The 1669-nt window shown below is 31.8% G+C and overlaps 1 protein-coding gene across 1 annotated transcript in view; it reads right to left on the reverse strand.

Annotated features, from left to right (window-relative positions):
* Nucleotides 1–1669, reverse strand: part of LOC106869839 (sodium channel protein 1 brain) — a 193859-nt gene that overhangs the window by 88974 nt on the left and 103216 nt on the right. The window lies entirely within an intron of this gene.

The raw sequence follows: 1669 nt of genomic DNA on the forward strand, positions 1-1669 counted from the left end.
TATATATATAAAGAGAGTGAGAGAGAGGGAGAGAGAGAGACTGAGAAAAAGAAGATTTAATAAGATTTAGCTAAATCCTTTTTTAGTCAAGTTTTGTGGTATCATGGTCCATTCAAGTAGGGAGTTCTTGTTAAGTGAATTGTATCCAGGTATAGGTGGCTTATCTTGGATTCCTTGAATAAATTTGTCCAGATTCCATTTAAAAGTGATGGGGTCCTTTTTCTCTTTGATCTGTTCCGAGACAATGTTAAAAAGGGCAGGGCCTGTTGAGGGAAAGAAATTGTGCTGCAGTGTATTTATGTGTTGTGATTCTGAATTGGGTAGGAGACGTATAGCACATGGTCTAAGCCTTGGATGAATTTTGAAACTAATATTGAGGTCGTTTGGGCAATGCTGGTGGTATATTCTCCACATTGTGCAAATGATGTATTGCTCATGGTGATGGGCTTCTTTCAGTTTCTATCTACCAAATCCACTCTTTGGCTGGCTCAAGGCTATAGTAGAAGACACTTGCCCAAAGTATCATGCAGTGAAACTGAACCCAGAACCATGTGGTTGGGAAGCAAGCTTCTTACCACACAGCCACTCCTGTGCCAACACACACACACACACACACACACACACACACACACACACACACACACACAAATAGATAGATAGATAGATAGATAGATAGATAAATAAATAAATTGATAATTAGATAAATAAATAGAAAGGAAGAAAGGAAGGAAGGAAGGAAAAAAGAAAGAATAATAGAAAGAAAGAATGATAGAAAGAAAGAATGAAAGAAAGAAAGAAACAAAAAATGATTGATTCCAAAATAGATAAATGGTTGCATGAATAAATAGATGCATGAATAGGTAGCTAGAAAGATAGATAGATAGATAAAAATATTGAGGCATGAATTGATAGACAGACAGATGAACAGATTTCTCTGTTGATAAATTGATGCAGGAATAGATAGGTAGATAGATAAAAAGAAAGAGACATGAATTGATAGATAGACAAACGGATATATAGACAAGTTGGTTATGTAGTTAAATAGAAGTATGAATAGATATATAGATAAATGGATCAATAGATAAAAAGATTGAAGTATGAATTGATAGATGGACAGACAGATAGATAGATTTGTATGTAGATAAATAGATGCATAAATAGGCGTATTTTAGAAACAAAACCAAAACCAAAAGACGTTAAAGGAAAAGGAACATTCATTAGACTAGAAGGGAATTGCTGTAATATCAAAGTTATAGAATAACGAGATAATCTGATAGAAATGTGATATTCAGTATCAATAATGGATAAAGGATTATTAGTCATGCAATGGTGACATCAAACATGGAACATGTCTGTAAAAACATCAACTGAGCTAGCTGAAAAGAATTGAAGATTTCAGGCATTTATTATAACAATATTTGATGACTGTCATGTCGTGTTGGCATTGATCAAAACATACATCTTCTTGTTCAGAGATTTCTTAAGAAATGAAATTTCATAACTTGCATGAAAGTGTAAAAATATACATAATGTTACTTCAATTTTTGATGAATACGTTATATACATACATACATACATACATACATACATACATACATATATACATATACATACATATATATATATATATATATATATATATATATATATATATATATATATATATATA

The sequence above is a fragment of the Octopus bimaculoides genome, chromosome 20 (genome assembly GCF_001194135.2).
Source record: "Octopus bimaculoides isolate UCB-OBI-ISO-001 chromosome 20, ASM119413v2, whole genome shotgun sequence".
NCBI lineage: Eukaryota > Metazoa > Mollusca > Cephalopoda > Octopoda > Octopodidae > Octopus > Octopus bimaculoides.